The sequence below is a fragment of the Suncus etruscus genome, chromosome 3 (assembly GCF_024139225.1).
Source record: "Suncus etruscus isolate mSunEtr1 chromosome 3, mSunEtr1.pri.cur, whole genome shotgun sequence".
Lineage (NCBI taxonomy): Eukaryota > Metazoa > Chordata > Mammalia > Eulipotyphla > Soricidae > Suncus > Suncus etruscus.
Window position 1 is genome coordinate 83,617,200 of NC_064850.1, and position 19,542 is coordinate 83,636,741.

The window sequence follows — 19,542 nt, forward strand, 5'->3', positions numbered from 1 at the left end:
TACAAAAGTTTTGAACAAATTTATTTCAACTAGAAGTTTTCAAATTAAACAAAATGAAAATTAATTTTTGTTTTTGATTTGAAAGCAGTTGTTTGTTTATTAACTGGCCAGATTATAAAAATATGATAGATACATTTGTGTATCCTTTGCATCAGCTGGTTGTTCTTGTCTTCTTAATTGCTAGCATTTCCACCTTCTACAACACAGCTAGTTTTTTTCTTTCATTCCAACTTAGGGAGAAGATAATTTGAAAAATCAGGGAGTTATTTGCCTCTTTGAAGCATTTTCCAAAAGTATAGATCTCATGATCTTCCATGCAGATGATTCCATACTTACCAAGAGTTTGAGCCTCCAATGCATTATCTGTTATAACAATTCACTTCTTGTGAATTTTGCCATAACCACAATTATAGATCAATTCATGTTTGGGTACCCCCAAGTAATATAGGATTCCACAGATTTTAACATGTTAATTAAAACATTATTGAGTTTCCTATTAAAGATCTGGCAAAAGTAGGGAAGCTGCAGAAACTTTTGGACCTTGAAGTCACCTCTGATTTTGATGACAAGCCAATTTGAGTTCTACAGGAACTTTGCCATTTTTTATTTCTATCAAAATAGCCATATGGATCTCTGTTTTATCTTGTACATCTGCTTATATTACTTGACACAGTGCTTAGCTTTTTCATAGATCAACTTTCTTTCAAAGCACCTTTTGACCAAACTTCTTTCTCAATAACTTAATCTTCAACACTTAGAAATTCTTTTGCTATTTCCTCAGGATTTCTGCACAGAATCCTTTTTTTTTTTTTTTTTTTTTTTTTTGTAATTTCTGGGAATACTACTACTGCTTAGTAAGACCCTTCCATGGTTTCAGTTAACAAAGAGGAATTTACTGCTAATTGAGTCTTAATGATGAATCCCTATTCTGGGTTATTAAATAAATTTATAATTTATAATTTTAAGGGGGAAATGGTTTTACCTGTGATCAGTTCAAGCAATCACATTTAAATGTTTAGAAGAAAATCAACAAAAATTTGAATAATATAAAAAATGAAGATGAAATGAAAGACTAGATCATATCAGAATAAAATATTTAGTCAATGTGTGGAAATTCCACAAATCTATAATAATATTCACTCAACTTGAATATGCTTCTTACTCTGATTTATTTAATACATTCCTTATCTACTTGAAAATTTTTCGCTAAATTTATCTTTTACTCTCCCACCGTCTCTCTCTCTCTCTTTCTCTCTCTCTCTCTCTCTCTCTCTCTCTCTCACACACACACACACACACACACACACACACACACACACACACACACACACACACAGAACACACTTTCCCCCCTGAAAAGTCCCAGGAATTTATTGTCATAAAACACTGCAACAGCAGCATGTACATTGCTTTCAAGATATTACAAGGGACAATTCTTGGGAATTATAGAAGTAAAATTTTTTTAGTTTATGTGCTCATGGTATTTGGTGATTATTACTTGAAATAATTATTTTCTACTTTTGAAAGTAAATGTCATGTCATTTAGAAAAAAATAGTTCACAACCATGAAATACCAAAGACCTGATAGAAAATGAACTTTCATTCTTATCAGTCTCTTACTCAGTGCTCAGGCAAATATAACTTACATTCACTATAATATGTTACTTTAGCAACACGTTCAAGCCTGGAAAATCCATCTTCCATGATCAGAGCTTACAAGTTGTTTATGTAGATAATTTTTTCCCATCTTTCCTGGACTGCTAAAAATATCCTTCCAGAAAAAAAAATTCCTCACAAATTGAGACTAGAGATGGCAAATGGTGAAGAACTGAGCTGAAAACAGGCAGCAAATGACTGATATCACATAGGAAACTCTCTTTAGAGATAAAACTATTAAGCATATACAATAACCAGTTGCTTGAAATAGAAGTGTCCATTTTCTTGGCCACATTTTGAGTCAGCTAATTTATTTTACCATATCTAAAATACTATTAAAAATTGCATTTAGTTTCATAAGGAGGAACTATTAAATTATGTACTTGCAACCAGTTAAGCAAGGTGTTTCTGAGGATGAGTTCTTCAGAAGTAATGCTCTCACAGGAGTCTCTGTCATTGCATGATCATAGGAATGGGGAAAATGCCTTAGGCTGCAGACCCCACCTTCCTAGAGAAACACACAGTATTATTGAAAAGATAGGAGGTGGTAAATATACATTATGGTTCAGTTTTGTTTATCATATTTCCCCTTATGATTTGTCTTTAGAACTCCCAATTATACAAGTTGGCAGATATTCATTTTCCTCAAAAATGGTATTACACAGTATACTAAGCTCCTTGAGAAGCACCTTGTTAACTTTTCTTGTCAAATAATTCCTTATCCTGTAATTGGAACTTCGCACCGTAGGAAAGAAATTGATATTGCTTTTTTCAATTTCTACTCAAAGAAAATTCTAGATTTTGTTCTTCAAAGTTAGTAAATTTCTTTTGTATGCTGTCAGTTCTGTCTTCCCTCCCTCCTTTTCATTGCCTGTTATGAGATCCATCAATTATATCATAAGTAACATTTATTTTACAAACAAATATTTATGAAACAGTTATAATTTGTAAAAAAATTATACTAGGTACTCAAGTTCTTGGACAAGAAAGAAGAATTTAAGAAAACATAATTTTCTCATTCAAGTAGTTTGCAATCTAGTGGAGGATATGGCATTGTTCACATTATTATAAAAACTTGCTGATGTTGACACTTCTATCAGAAAGGTGTAAAGAGAATTTAAATGAGGGAAGATAACATGATCAGATGGAAATTGCCTAAGGATGACATAAAAGAATATCAGCATATTTTGGGCTGGATGAAAACATAAAAAATAGAATTACAGATACTATGAAAATAACAAATCTGGCATGTTCTTAAATGGACAATTAGGGTGGAATAACACAGGAAGCATATCTGAAAAAGAAGTTAGATTTAGTCTTCATCAGATTAAATCTGGAAAAATTACATTATCATGTGCAAGTTCATAAATAAAAATTTTACATGGAAGACAGTGCCAGTTATTAAAGGTCATTGAATGTCTTTTTAATTATATAATAAAAAACATTGAAAAGATTAAATTCCTTGAAATTACTATAACAATACAAGTGAATTATGGCTAGATGCTGGATCCACTGAGAAGTTGTTGAAAATACAAGGAACACAAGACTCAAGTACTCAGGTACTCATGAAATGAAGATAAAGTTAGAGTCTGAGTCTTTGAGGTTGTATGTCTAGAGATAGATGATAAATGTCTATATTTTAGAAAGACACAAAATAATTGAAAAGCAATTTCTGGAATGATGATTAGTCATATGGGTTTTGAAATGTTCCTTCTAAAATGTCATGAAGCAAAGAATGCAAGCTTGTGAATAGTGCTTCAATAAACACGGGAACACAAATCTCGTCTCTGAATAGAATTTCTGGATCTTTAGATTAGATACCAAGAAGAGAAATATCTGGATCATAAGAAGTGGAATTTTTTTTAGTAGAACTCATATATATTGTTTTCCAAAATGACTGGGCTAGTTGACTTTTCCACTAGCAGCTAATGAGGTTCGCTTTTACCCTACATCCACACCCAACACTGGTTATTTTAGTTCTTTTTTGATGTGCATAGGTTTTAGTGCTTTGAGATGAAAACTCATTGATTTCTTTTGTTTGCTTGTTTGGGGCCATACAACACAGTGTCCAGGGGTTTACTCCTGGCTCTGTGGTCAGAAATTATTCCTGGCCTCAGAACTCTATCTGTCTGCATTCCTGAATATTGTGGACCTTTGAGAAAGTTAGACTTGAGGGGACTCTCCAGATTTTCTGCTTTTACACAAAATGATGTTGTTCTCAGATGTGATGCATGTTGTAAATGTAATATTGATCATGAAAATAAATCATGTGGGTGTCAAAAATAATTACTCTCTGCAGGATCAGGGGACCATATAGGAAGCCAGGGATCAAACATGGGTCAGCTGTGTGCAAGACAAATACCCTACCCACTATGCAATTGCTCTGGCCCACCATTGTTTGATTTGTAGTTCACTGATGATAAGGGATGAGTGTTTTTTTATACTGTCTGTTGGTTGTATATATGTCTTGTTTGAACAAGTTCTATTCATCTCTTCACATTTTTGGATGAGGTTGATTTTTTAAATTTTTGGGGGGGTCACACCCAGCAGCGTTCAGGGGTTACTTCCAGCACTACACTCAGAAATTAATCCTGGCAGGCTCAGGGGACCATATGGGATGCCGGGATTCAAACCACCATTCTTCTTCATGCAAGGCAAATGCCCTACCTCTATGCTATCTCTCCAGCCCGATTTTTTAATTTTTAAGGACTACAACTGCTTTATATATTTTGGATATTAACCGTGTGTTGGATGATTGGTAGTTAAATACATTTTTCTAGTCTGTGGAGTGTCTTTTATTTTTATTATTGTTTTGTAATGGAGAAACTTCTTAGTTTGATGTAGTCCCATTTGTTTCTCTTTGCTTCTGTTTGCTTAGCAAATGGCATTGATGCTTTGAAGGTTGCCTCTAGATTTAATACCATAAAGAATTTTTGCTATGTTTTTGTCAATATAATATGGACTCAAATCTAATATAAAGAAAGGTATTATCAGAGGGGAACCACAGCCAATGCTGCTCAGGACTTTCTTCTCCTTCTGTGCTGAGGGATCACTCCTGTATAGCTTAGGGAATTATACAAAGCCAGCATTGTTCAAGGCAAGCACTTTACCTTCTGTACTGTCACTTTGGTCCCTGATATCAAAATCTTTAATATATTTGGAATTGACTTTTGTGAATAATATAAAATAGGGGTCTAAATACATCTTTAATGCCACTGCCCAATTTTCCCAGCATTAGTTATTCAAGAGGCTTTCTTTGTTCCACTTCATACTCTTGACTCCTTTGTCAAAGATTAATTGCTTGAATATTTGAAGATCTGTCTCTGGCATCTCAATGTTATTTCATTGGTTTGAGAATTTACCATTATTGTAGAACTACACTGCTTTAATTTTTGTGGATTTCTAGTATAATTTAAAGTTGGGTAAAGAGAAATCTTCTGTCTTTTTTTTTTCTAGGACTAATTTGCTTATTTTGCTGTTTATTTTGTTTGTTTTTGGGGGGGCTACATCCAGTGCCACTCAGGGATTACTTCTGGCTTTGCACTAAGAAATAGCTCCTAACAGGTTCCAGGGATCATATGGGATGCTGAGAATCAAACCCTGGTCTGCGTGCAAGTCAAAAGTCCTACCACTGTGCTATCACTCTCTCCCCCTTTTCTTCTGGTTTTATTACTTACTGCAAATTTCAGCAGAATTTGGTCTATGTCTTATTAAAAGGTCATGGGTATTTTTATATAAATTGCATTTAATTTTTATACAAAGTAGACCAGAAAGAACAAACATTGAAAGAGATCTTATGTTCTCTTGCCTGCTTTCTCTATATTCTACCTATGAGTGAACTCATTAGATTATTTGTCCAATGAAAACAAACCTTTAGATAAAATCGAAGAACATATGAACTAAAATGTTTCAATAGACTGTGATGAAGGAATATTGGCACTTTGAGTGTGGGCATGGTTTGGTAATATTATACCTAAAAGCTTATAAACTTTAAAACTGTTGTAAACTAATGCTGGCTCATTTAAATATATATATATATATTTTTTGTTTTTTGGGCCACACTCGGCGATGCTCAGGGGTTACTCCTGGCTGTCTGCTCAGAAATAGCTCCTGGCAGGCACGGGGGACCATATGGGACACCGGGATTCGAACCAACCACCTTTGGTCCTGGATCGGCTGCTTGCAAGGCAAACGCCGCTGTGCTATCTCTCTGGGCCCTCATTTAAAATATTTTAATAAAGCCAGGATAATAATGTAATAGGCTGAGAGAAAATTCAGCTTCAATCACTGACACTATATAGACCCTCAAGATCACAGAGATTCAGCACCAACCACCACTGTTTATGGACCCCAAAACAGAAAAAAATACCAAAACAAAGAACATGGTCCAAAGACTTTTTCTAAAGGTCATGTTGAGTAAAAACACCTAGATAAGGTTAAATACTCATTTTGAATATTGAGGGACTGACTTCGAGAAGGTAATTGTTCTAACTGTAGGGCACATTGGAATGCTTTGATAGATTTATTAAAACAAATTGTTGTCTAGCTCTTCTCGTCAGCCATTGCTCAAGATTCTCATTGTGTAGATGTGCAGTGAGTTGAGAAATTTTAATTTCCTTTTCTTTTTTCTGGTTTTTGGGCCACATCCAGTGATGCTCAAGGGTTCTCCTGGCTCTGCGCTCAGAAATTGCTCCTGGCTTGGGGGGCCATATGGGATGCTGGGAATTAATCTAACTCCATCCTGGGTCATTCCTACTGCTGTGCTATCACTCAGACCTTAATTTCATTTCTAATGGATTACCTAATTATGCTGATATTGCTAATCCAGGGATCACACTTTGAAAAACAATTCAATAGAATGATTGAAGAATCTAAGATTGTAATATGTAAATAATTAAAGAATAAGTGATAAATATGTGTTTCTGCAACAAGTAGAAAAAATTTATTTGCCACTAAAAGTAAGATGGAAGTCACCTATTTTTCCAATGTCTAATTCTACTACCACAGTGTCCAGTGCTTTTACTTGTCTATATTATACCTCAGGGACAATTTATACAATTAAGCTGCATTTTTCTTGACCTGGTAGTTACCGGTAAAACTTAAATTTAGGGACCGGCAAAATAGTGCAGCAGTTGGGCATTTGCATTGTACGTGACTGACCCAGGATGGACCTCAGTTTGATCCCTGGCATCCCATATGGTCCCCCAAGCTAGGAGCGATTTCTGAGCGCATAGCCAGGAGTAACCCCTGAGCGTCACCGGATGTGGCCCAAAAAAGTAAAAACAAAAATAACTTCTTAAATGTAGCCTTAAAAGTGGTTACCTTTTTTTTTAAGTGGTTACCTATTCTATACTTCCCTCTCTTCTGTTCTTCCATCCAAATACTGTTCGATATTTGATTTCATATCTAAAATGTAACAGTTTATGGTCAACATTTCCTATCAAATTTGGAATATAGCACAGTGGGAATTATTTATATTTATTTGCCACTGGTACCTATGAAGGTATCAAAAAAGTATATGTCAGACATTACTTTTTCTTTAAAATTGCAGCAATGTCTGTAATCTTACAGTTATGTGCTTAAAATTCCAATATCTGTTTTGCAAAGATATGGAAAAATCTATGACTCTTATAAGGCTACCACAACCTGGCAAAAAGTATATGCCTTCCACCAAATACAGTCATGCTTATGTGTAATCCCAGGAAAGACAAATTAATGCAACTCCTGCAGTTTAGAAAAGTCATTTCAAAGTCTGTGCAGTGGTTTTCTTTATGATACTGACTTTTGCTACCTATAATTTAATATGACCTGGTACTTCCTGTTGAACAGTTTATGACCCTTTCATTTTCCCAACTGCCAAGAATGTAATGCTTATTAAAATTAAAATTTTTCTCTCTTATTGAAAACCTTTTAAGCATTTTGCTCTGCTCTTTGCAAAATTGACTCTGGGGTAAGAGGAGAATGAGGAGTTACACAAATGTAATCAAAGACTGTCAGATGGCTAGAGCTTCTGCTAATGATTAGAAGCCAGCTGCAAACATCCAGAGGTCACTTAATTTACATGTAAATATCAGCTTACATATAGGATGTCCAAGCAATGAAATTTCAAAAACTACTTAGAAATATTAAGCAAAGAAAGGAGATCATATAGAAAACTTTGTCCTTGCCAGTCATAAAGTGATATTTATTGAACACCTACTATTTACTACCAGAGACTAAAGATTAAAGCACACTTCAGTCTTGCTCTTCTATCCCTCCAATACCTATCTTTCTTTTTTTTCCCTCCCCCTCGATCCAATATCTATCTTTCTTACTTACTTGTCTTTCTTTGCTTGCTTTTTTCCTCTATGGAGAAATTTGGTTTCTCACTTAACCAAATTTTGCTCTTTCTCTCCTCTCACATCTTTCTAAACCAGTTTTATTCAAATAAAATCTATTTTGCTTCACTAAAAATAAAAGAATAAAGCTCACTTTAATCTGAATTATTTTATTTACTTATTTAAAAATTTATTAAATAAAATGGATCATATAGTTGGCATAGTTAATCATAATGCATTTGTTTCCAGATAAATGAAAACAAAGTTATTTTAAAAAATAAAAAAAGGAAGTTAGAACAAAACGTAGGTAAAACACTCCATGACATTGAGATTACAGGCATCTTCAAGGAGGAAACAGCACTTCCAAACAAGTGGAAGCAGAGATAAACAGATGGGACTAAATTAAGCTGAGAAGCTTCAGCTCCTCAAAGGAAATAGTGCCTAGGATACAAAAGCCACCCACAGAATAGGAGAAACTATTCTACCAATACCCATCAGATATGGGGCTAATATTGAAGATATACAAGGTACTGACAAAACATAACAAGAAAAAAACATATAACCCCATTAAAAAATGAAGAAAAGAACAATTTCTCGAAGAAGAAATACAAATGGCCAAAAGGCACATGAAAAAATGCTCCACATCACTAATCATCAGGGAGATGCAAATCAAAACAATAATAAGGTACCATCTCACGCCACAGAGACTGGCACACTTCACAAAGAACAAGGGCAATCAGTGGGGCTGGAGAGATAGCACGGAGGTAAGGCGTTTGCCTTACATGCAGAAGGACGGTGGTTCTAATTCCAGCATCCCATATGGTCCCCCGAGTCTGCCAAAAGTGATTTCTGAGCAGAGCCAGGAGTAACCCCTGAGCACTGCCGGGTGTGACCCAAAAACCCCACCCAAAAATTTAGGGGCCAGGTAGATAATTCAGTGGGTTAAACTCTTGCCTTGCACATGTCTGACTCAAGTTTGATTTCCTGCATTGCCTAGGGTCCTCTGAACCATTCTAGGAATGATCTCTTGAGTACAGAGCCCTGAGCTCTGAGCACATCTGGGTGTTACCAAAATAAAATAAAAAACAAACAAAAGATATGCATATTTAGAAATAGCACAGTTAAATTGCAAATTGAGTTAATTAAATGCAATAAGTCCTAAACTTATTTAATTATTTAATTATTTTACTCCTACCCATACCTCCCTTCCTCCCCACAAATAACACCTTCAGGATCTTAAGGTACATATTTTAGAAAAGAGTATGGAAAAGACAAAACTAAACAACTAAAAAGTTATCTTGATTTTTGACTTTTAGTTTTTCAATATCTAAAATGGGAATAATAATGTATCTCTTGGTACAAGACAGGGAAAAATGATTGTGTTGTATATGCAGTTGGAGATATACCTTTATCTAATAAATACTTAAATGTACTTCTCCTAGTTTTCTGTGATAATAAGGACACTCCTTCAAATAAATAAATAATAAATAATAGAATAGTAAATCTCTCGGGGCCGGGCGGTGGCGCTAAAGGTAAGGTGCCTGCCTTGCCTGCGCTAGCCTTGGACGGACCGCGGTTCGATCCCCCGGTGTCCCATATGGTCCCCCAAGCCAGGAGCAACTTCTGAGCACATAGCCAGGAGTAACCCCTGAGCGTTACTGGGTGTGGCCCAAAAACCAAAAAAAAAAAAAAAAGAATAGTAAATCTCATTTAGAAAGTTAATAAAAAGACAATGTGATCTAATATACATATTTCAATTTTACCCAAGTTTTTCTTCTACCTAAAACTATTCAGTCTTTCATTGTCCTTTATGATTTTGATACTTTCATTTGTTTTTTGTTTGTTTGTTTGTTTTTGGGTCACACCCAGCAGTGCTCAGGGGTTACTCCTGGCTCGATGCTCAGAAATCACTCCTGCCAGGCTCGGGAGACCATATGGGATGCCAGGATTCAAAATACCAAACTTCCACATGCAAGGCAAACGACCTACCTCCATGCTCTCTCTCCGGCCTCTGATTTGGTTATTTCTAAGAGCATAGCTCAAGACTTTTGGCAATATTTTCTGTTTCTGAGTATGTCTGGTTACCATTTTATGATTCTATTTAGGTAATACATTTTTGTCATACAAGTATTATAATGCCTTTCCAGTACATATGTGGAGGTCTGTTTCCCCAAAAAAAGCCTATTCCTTTGTAAGGGGTGGGGTGGAATGGAACAGCTCAGGGATAGCTGCTCCAAGCTCAGAGGTCACTCCTGGGCCTATTCAAAGGATCATATATGTTCTGGGCCTCAAACCAGGTCAGCTGATGCAAGGTTAGTGCCTTTTACTCTGTACTATCGCTCTGATTTTCCATGCATTAATTTTTATGACTAAAGTACTAACTTTGAGATTTATCTAGTTCACTTTCATTTTGCATTGCAGCTATGTGCATATCTATTAAAAACAACATTGTGTCTACGTGTTTTAAAGTCTATTGGTAATCCTTTATTTTATTAATAATTTTTATTTTGACCAAAGTGGATTACAAATCTTTCACATAGTATTCTAGGTACATTGTGGCATTGAATCAGGGGCATTCCCACAACCAATGTTGTCCTCCCTCCACCCCTGTTCCCAGCATGCATCCCATATCTAACCTCCTTTGCCACCCCACCCCACCCCCAGCTGCTAGTATAAGTTGTCCCGTCTGTGTCTACCTTGTTGTAGATTGGGTATCGATTCTGTTGTAGTTGCCTTTGGATTTGATGTTTAAATCTGATCATTTTTTATTTCTACTCAATGTTCATATGACTGTTTGGTCTTGGTGCCCTCCATTATTTCCCCCACAGTTTTTGAGGCAGAACAAGATGGTTCAAGTTATGTGGTTCTGTGAAGGTAAGAAAAAAGAAAAAGAAAAAGAAAAAAGGGGGGGGCAAAATTCAAACAAGCAAAAAATGAGAGGAGTCCTTCGAGAGACTATAAAAATCAGTTTAAGAAAAGAAATAGGAAGGAAAATATAAAAATAACAGAAAAATAATCAAACCCAAAAAACACCCAAAACCAAAACAAACAAACAAAATCTGTAAAGCACCACAGTAATAAAGACAACAACCAACTTTCTAATCTCCCCAATTTTTACTGTGCCTATGCAAAAACAAAATAGCACGAATTATATTTTATTTGTAATTGTTGTTGCTTGTTTTTATCTTTTCTTTGCCCTTTTTTTTTCTTTTTTTTTCCCCTGTACTTTGATTTGTCTTTAGTTTGGTAATTCCTTTTGATGGTTACTGGGGGAGTTGTATTTTAAATTTTAACTCAAATGCAATGTTTTTAATTTAAACACTATGGTTCATAATATAGTTTTTTATTTTCGCAGTTTAATGTAGCAACATTTGTTTATCTCTACTTCCATTTGCTTGGTCTGTGGTGTTTCCTCCTTGAAATGTCATTAGTCTCATTGTCATGGAGTGTTTTGTCTATGATTTCCTCTATGTACATACCTTATGATTTCAGATATGAAATCAAGATCTTTATCCATTTTGATTTGACCTTTGTATATGGTATTTGAGGTCTTAGTTCACCTTTTTGCATGTAATTTACCAGTTTTCCCAGCATCACTTTTTGAAGAGGCTTTCCTTGCTCCATTTGTATTTATTGCCACTTCATCAGAGATTAATTGTTTGCATATCTTGGGGTCAGTCTCAGAATACTCGTCTATTCCATTGATCTGAGGGTCTGTCTTTATTCCAATACCATGATGTTTTAATTACTGTTGCTTTATAGTACAATTTAATGTTGGGGAAAACGATGCTTCCCATTAAAATGAAGTTTTAAAAATAATTGCGTATTCAAAGAGATGCTACTCTATATGATGAGTCTACTTTGCAAAATGCCATCTTGAAGTAAAATACTTTGCGTATAGAATGAGAAAACATCCCCAACACTCAACTTACTGTTAATGTCATTGGGAAGGCACTGCTAATAAGGTCTGGGAAGGATGATCAGGCTGATAAACAACTTTACATTTCTGATTTCTTTTATGGAGAAAGCTTTGTGCACTGCTCATCTTTAAAATATCTTTTACCACTATTATGTACTTTTGGATGAACTAGTTTTATAACTTTCAACTCTGAAAGACCAATAGTATTTGTCTTTGTTTAATGAATCTTATCTTTTGCTTTTATTCAAGCAACAAGTCTGCTTGTTTATCATCGAAAGCAAATTGGAACACTTTAAACCTTTTTTGAAATTGCTACAGTCTTTCATGTCACTGTATAGGACTTAGGACCTCTTCTTTTGAAAATGAACTACAAATAATCATTTTTGTAACACCTGTGAGTGGTATTAGACAAATCTAAGTTTTAGGCTCTTTTTTTTTTTAAATGGTCCTTATTAGCATTTTAAACATTACATTTGGAAAAATGTTTTGTATGCCATCAAAACATAATATTTCTTGTGATTTCCTATGCCCAGGTATGGGGAATACTAATATAATAGTCTATCTATTTTCATATAATAGAAAATCACTTTGTGAAGAATCACCCCAATTTACAAAGAAAGTGGTTTAGTGCTCTTTATTTTATATTCAATGTTTATAAATCCTATCTATAAATAGTGAGAATTGAAACATTCTTGTTAGATTTAGTATATATAATCGAATTCAATGATTGAGTCTGTAGTACTATGGTAGCCACATTTGACATTTCTAAACAAAATACTTTCTCTTGAAATGATATACTATTTTTCCCTGAATGTAAAGTTTAGAAATTTAATTTCTATAAATCTATGGATATTACTAAAGACAATGTATTGATACTGTGACCAAATTTTTTTTTTACTTTTGACCATAGATTTAGAAACTGACATTTTATGTAGCTACATTTTAGGAGCAATATATAATTTAGCAAAATTAAATTACTTTTAAAATATCAAGTGAATTTTCATATACTTATTAAATTATTGTTGCTTTTTGCTTGTTTGTTTGTAGAGCCATACCTTGTGCATAAGGAATAAATTGTGGTGGTGTGTAGGGGACCATGTGAGATGTCAAGGATTGAACTTGGGTCAGACATGTGAAAGTCTAGTGCTCTTTAATATCTTTATTTAATATATCTTTATTATCTTTTATTATTACCTTAATATTTCTTCAATATATCATTTTTGTGTATTGAATGTGTTAGCACTGCTTTGGGTTCTGCATGTGTAATTTCTTACCTTCTAGATTCTAATTTTGAGTTTTTATTCTGCATGAGAAAGCTGAATCTTAGAGACCAATCTACATATACACATATATATCTACACCATGTACAAAAAATGCAAGATTAAATTATTTGCTTAATTGATTTCAAAGTTCACTATTCCTATACAATCAGTGCATTAAAGCACTCAAATTTTTGTTTATGGATGGTACCAATATGCATAACTTTATTAGTGGTGTCTGAATGTGAATAAAACTCAATATTGATATGTTTTTCAACTTGTTTTTATTTACTCTTGATTTAGTAAATAAAAAATGAAAAAACATAAGGATATATATTTCTACTTTGTATTTCATTTATTTTATTGTTGGGCCATACTTGGCAGTGTTCAGAGATCATGCCTCATAGTGCCTTGGTATAGTATGAGGTGCAGGACTCAAACCTGGGTCAGATATGTGCAAGGCAAGTGCTCTATCCACTATATCTTTAGCTCCAACAAAACTATAGGAAATTTTAGGCTAGATATTGGAATCATGACATTGAGGACAGACTGAAATAATATAATGCTTCACTATAGTATTGTGTTTCTTTTCTGTCAGATCCGCAGGGACCTCAGATAAAAACTCATCAAAAACTCAGACATTAACTGCTGGGGTAATTAGAACATACTATGCATTCTGCCTGAAATGTCATATGCCCCCATTCTAGGCCTGGCTATCTTTTATTCTTACTTACACAGATCTCAGTATAAATATGACTTTTTCAGAAAACTTCCTCTGACCTGTCTTGTGTCCTTGTGTCCTGAAATCTAGATTTCATAAGATCTGGACCCATCTAAATCCAAAAGGCTTGGCACCTGCTAGATTCTTAGTGCATAGCTGTTAGAGAAATAGAGAAATGAATGATTAAATAAGGATAAATCCAAAGGAAAGGCATTATGTGTCTCTGTAATCACTCCTTGATAGAAGTGCCTACACTCCTTTCTTTAAACCTCCTAAACCTTATCTCTAAAGTGAGAATTTGAACTTAGATCCCTTCAAATGCTTTTTGTTCTTCAGAATTATAATTGTTAGTGAATAAGTGTTCTCAAATGCCGAATATGTACTCTCCACCTCTCCTGCAATTTCTAAACAGCAAATCAAGCAGCCTTGAACATTACAAAACTTGTTTGAAAATACTGTATAGTTTGTCAATCAGCTTTTTATCCTACCAGGCTGCTTAAAGCATAAAAATTCTGGGTCCAAAGTGATAGTAAAGTGGGTCATGTGCTTGCCTTGGATGCAGTTGATGTGATCCCTTGTACCCCATATGTTTTCCCGTCCTGCCAATAGTGATATCTGAGTACATACTAAGCCAGGAGTAGCCTTTGAGTAGCACTGAGTGTGATACAAAACAAAACTAAACAAAATTAAAAATGAAAAGAAATGAAAATTTAATAGCTATAAATTAATTCTTATTTCCTTGTAATTAATAAGTGATACTCTATTTTGACTAAAACAAAGACAATATGTATGCAAGAGACTTAGCAAGAATCAAAGCCCTATTTCTTTAAATGTAGAAATGTAATTTTTTTGAAGACTGTATGTTGTTATTCCAATTTTACTTGAATAGGATTCTCTGAAATCTGCATTTAGGATTATGTATGGGCAGGAGGGAAGAACAGCAGAATGACTGTAGTTAGCAATAGGAGAGCTCTTATACCTTACTGATTAGATCTGTTGTGACACCATTTACTGAGAGGCTTCTTTGTCTGCCTGCTGTATCGAATCAATATTTTACAATCTATTTTATTTTGCTTTTCCTTATTTTGGGTGTCACACCTGGTGATATTTAGGGGTAAATCCTGACAGCACTCAGGAATTACTCCTGACACGCTCTTAGGACTGTAAGGAATGCTGGGGATTGAGTCCTGGTCATCATGTACAAGCAAACACCCCACTCTCACTCTACAATATGCTCTCACTTTGGCCCCAATATTTTGCAATCTAATGGTCACCAAATGATTTAAACTATGTAGACAGTAATAATGGAAATAATTGAGAATTAGTAGTAATGAGTAAGAAAATTGGGAATAATAAGAATAGTCTCCTAACTCCATAATGGAAAGTTTCTTGTCCTTCTCCCTTCTTTTTCTTTCTTCTTTCTTTCTTCTTTCTTTCTTTCTTTCTTTCTTTCTTTCTTTCTTTCTTTCTTTCTTTCTTTCTTTCTTTCTTTCTTTCTTTCTTTCTTTCTTTCTTTCTTTCTTTCTTTCTTTCTTCCTTTCTTCTTTCTTTCTTTCTTTCTTTCTTTCTTTCTTTCTTTCTTTCTTTCTTTCTTCTTTCTTTCTTTCTTTCTTTCGTTCTTTCTTTCTTCATTCTCTTTCTTTCTTTCTTTCTTTCTTTCTTTCTTTCTTTCTTTCTTTCTTTCTTTCTTTCTTTCTTGCTTTCTTTCTTTCTTTCTTTCTTTCTTCTTTCCTTTCTTCCTTCCTTTCTTCCTTTCCTTCCCTTCCTCCCTCCCTCCCTCCCTTCTTTCTTTCTTTCCTTTCTTTCTTTCTTTCTTTCTTTCTTTCTTTCTTTCTCTTCCTTTCTTTCTTTCTTTCCTTTCCCTTTCCCTTTCTTTCTTCTTCTTTCCTTTCTTTCTCTTTCTTTCTTTCTTTCTTTCTTTCATTCTTTCTTTCTTTCTCTTTCTTTCTCTTCTTTCTTTCTTTCTTTACTTTCTTTCTTTCTTTCTTTCTTTCTTTCTTTCTTTCTTTTCTTTCTTCTTTCTTTCTTTCTTCTTCCTTCTCTTCCTTCCCTTCCTTCCCTCCCCTCCCTCCCTCCCCCTCCCTCCCTCCTTTCTTTCTTTCTTTCTTTCTTTCTTTCTTTCTTTCTTTCTTTCTTTCTTTCTTTCTTTCTTTCTTTCTTTCTTTCTTTCTTTCTTTCTTTCTTTCTTTCTTTCTTCCTTCCTTCCTTCCTTCTTTCTTTCCTCACTTTCTCTTTGGCATATACACATGCATACTCATAGACAAATGTTTATTACATACACATACATACAAATGTTCATGAGCACTTAAAAATCGACTAAGAGTTTTAGGAATATTTTAGGCTATATACAGTAATATCAAATCTATAGAAACACTGAATTTGTGTATTATAATTAAACTTTATATGTGGTATTATTTTCTAGAATTTTTAAGGCCTTTTTTGAAATTTAAGGAATAGCTACTAAATGGATAAGTTGGATACCTACTTGAGTATCCTACTCTTATATCCATCATTATTCAAGTGTTAACCCTCTTTTCACTGTCCTAAGTTAAAAATAATCAAATAATCAAGATTGATAATCAATATTCCATTATACTTAAACAATATCCTGTAGGAGAAAGTAGATAAATTTAGAGTTTATAAAAAAATTTTAGAGTTTATGTAATGTATAATAGTTATCATATGGCATGCTTTTTTAATAGCTTTGTAACATTTGTAATACTTTTTGCTGCTGTTGTTTGTCATAACATTTTATAGCAGTTAAATTCTACATTTCCTGATTGCTCAGTCACAACTTCCCACAATCATAGATGAATAATAAATGCTTATAATCCTATTTAATGTGTTATCCTAAAGTTTTCATATTTAAATATTTCTAATTTGTACACTTTTTAAAAATGTCTGTTCTTATTCATATTTGCCTGCCTGTGGCTACTTGCCTCCAACTCACATTGATATCCCCTAGGTACAGAGAAGTTGAGTAGTTCTTGCAAATTGCTTCATGAAAGCAGTCAAATACTTTTTCTTCAAACTATTGCTCACTGAGACTTATTTCAAATCATTTCTTAATCTAAGCAAAGGTCCAAAAGCTCCTGTTTCAGAGTTCTTCACAGGCTCAATAAAACTAAATTTGTTTCCTCATGAATTTACCACTTCTTCAAAACTATCATGCCAGTAAATATGTAATGATATTTTGTTTGCTAACAGTTTTTAAATTTTATTTTATTTTATTGAAATCATTATGATTTACGAAATCCTTCATATTTGGACATACAGTGAATCAGGGCTAATCTTACCACCTGTGTTGACTGATGTTCCACTGTTGTTCCCCAAGTATATCCCTTACCACAACCACATCTCCCATGCCCCACAGCCTTTCAGTATAACAGGCCCATTTTAAGTTTAGATTGTTAAAGTTTGGATCTCTTGGTTTCATTGATGTTGACTTGTTGACTTTGGGTTGGATATTTAGTTCTGCCTTTGTGTGTGTGTGTGTGTGTGTGTGTGTGTGTGTGTGCGCGCGCGTGCCACACCCAATGATGCTTAGGGGCTACTCCTGGCCATGTGCTCAGAAATCGCCCTTTGTTTGTGGGACCATATGAGATGCTGGGGATCAAACCCAGGTCCATTCTGAGTCAGCCACATGAAAGGCAAACACCCAATCACTGTGCTATTATTGCTTTGGCACTTGTTCTATTATTTTTTTTATCTATATCAATAAGTTAATGCCTAGCAAGGGAAAATTTTCATTTATTTATTTGTTTTATTTTATCTTTCCTTATTTATTTTTGGGTGGCACACCCAGTGATGCTCAGGGGTTACTCCTGGCTAGGCGCTCAGAAATCGCTCCTGGCTTGAGGGACTATATGGGACACCTGTGGATCCAACCATGGTCCATCCTAGGCCAAGGTGCAAGGCAGACGCCTTAGCACTTGTGCCACCACTTTAGCCCTATTTATTATTTTATTAAATAATTTTGATTGATGCCAGTGTGGATTACATGTATTTCTGGTACATATTGATGAATCAGTGTTGACCTCCCTCTACTATAGCTAACACCGTGCATCCTCTACCTCGAAATTTAACTCCATGGACTGACAGCATAACAGGTCCCTTTTGTATATACCTTGTGGTAATTTGGGTCTCTTGATTCTATTGACTTTGACTTTAGGTTGAGTATTTAGTCTGACAAATTTTTGTGGGAAAATAAATTTTTAAAGAAGCTGGGAACTGTTTAAAAATCAAACAAACAAACTAAGATGATCATATAGTTAATAGATTCACAAACACATGATATTTGTTTATATTGAGTGTTTATGTTCCTACGAACAATAATCTCAAGATGCCTAAGATAAAAATGCTTTCTCAAGAAAATTGAAGGGGCATCAGTTACAGAGATGTGACCTGTAGGTCCATGCTTCATGCATCCCAATTAAGTTAAGAGTTACTGAAATTTTTTCTGTCATCTGGAGAAGAAGCAATTACAGTTACATGTCAAGTTGTCTGGTTTGGTTAGGGAGTAAGGTATTGTATTTAACTGATTCTTCCAATCAACCGAAGGTTAGTTAATAAACATCTGTAGGATTGAAATTTTTATAGTAGATAAAAGGAAAATCTGTTTTGTTGACTTTAAAAATAAAACCTGAAAAATTTACTTTCCAGATCATGAAGTTAGAGTTTTAAATAATTTTTGTTCCTTTATTAAAAACAATTTTAAAACCTATACTTCTATCAATAAGTTTAAATTTAAAAAATTATGCCATAAATTCAGTTAGAATATATTTTTTTGTAAAGAATGTTTTATATGGGGCCGAAGCAGTGGAGCTAGAGGTAAGGCATTGATTCCCCGGTATCCCATAAGGTCTCCCCAAGCCAAGAGCAATTTCTGAATGCATAGCCAGGAGTAACCCTGAGCATCAACAGGTATGGCCCAAAACCCAAAACAAACCAAAACAAAAAATAATTTTTCATAATTAAAAAATTCTTAATATTAGAGACTGGAGAGATAGGTAGGGTAGGGTAGGGTAGGGTAGGGTAGGTAGGTAGTGTGTTTTCCTTGCACACAGAAGGATAGTGGTTTGAATCCCGGCATCCCATATGGGCCTCCATGCCTACCGGGAGCGATTTCTGAGCGTAGAGGCAGGAGTAATGCCTGAATGCTGCTGGGTGTGACCCCAAAAACAAAAACAAAACAAAACAAAACAAAACACCCAAAAATGTAATATTAGATACTCATTTTTCAAAATATCATGTTTATTTTTATAGACATCCTAACTATACTAGCACTACTCCTCAACAAGTGATTAATGCAGGAGCAAATTTTTTGTTTTTATGAAATTGACAAGTACATGTCATAGTATCTGTTCTTGAGTTATATTAAGATTTTTCTGGGCAGTTTTAAAGCTTGAACTCACTGACTTTTAGGTTGTTGTATATTTTTTTCCTAATTAATCTAAATTCTCTAAATTACTAATTAGTCAATGGCAGAGTTAAAATAGTTTTAACTGGCCAGAGAGATAGCACTGTGGAAGGGCGTTTAACTTGCACACAGCCGATCTAGGACAGATGGTGATTCAAAGCCAGGCAGCTCATATGATCCTTCGTGACTGCCAGGAGCGATTTCTGAACACAGAGCCAGGAGTAACCACTGAGCGCCATTGGGTGTGACTA

The 19,542-nt window shown here is 34.5% G+C and overlaps 1 protein-coding gene across 1 annotated transcript in view; it reads left to right on the forward strand.

Annotated features, from left to right (window-relative positions):
* TRPM3 (transient receptor potential cation channel subfamily M member 3) overlaps positions 1 to 19,542 on the forward strand; it is a 621,182-nt gene that overhangs the window by 93,459 nt on the left and 508,181 nt on the right.